The sequence below is a fragment of the Brassica oleracea genome, chromosome C9 (assembly GCF_000695525.1).
Source record: "Brassica oleracea var. oleracea cultivar TO1000 chromosome C9, BOL, whole genome shotgun sequence".
NCBI classification, from domain to species: Eukaryota; Viridiplantae; Streptophyta; class Magnoliopsida; order Brassicales; family Brassicaceae; genus Brassica; species Brassica oleracea.
Window position 1 is genome coordinate 10,077,341 of NC_027756.1, and position 271 is coordinate 10,077,611.

Genomic DNA, 271 nt, shown 5'->3' on the forward strand with positions numbered 1-271 from the left:
ATCATATAGCCAAATACGCCTTTCTTCCTTAAACTATTTAACCCCACATTTCTATTCAATCCAATCTGTTCTTCGAGTGCGCACTCTTATATTGATGTGGGTTCATGATCCTCGCGTATATTCATAAATTCAAGTGCTACCTTGTATGCAAATAAATCATCTTATGTCGACATTCCTTATTGGTTCCATTATGTTTCAGACATGATATAATCGATTGAGATTCATTATTATCAGGACCTTTAATACTTTGCAGCTTGGCATCCCAAGCTAC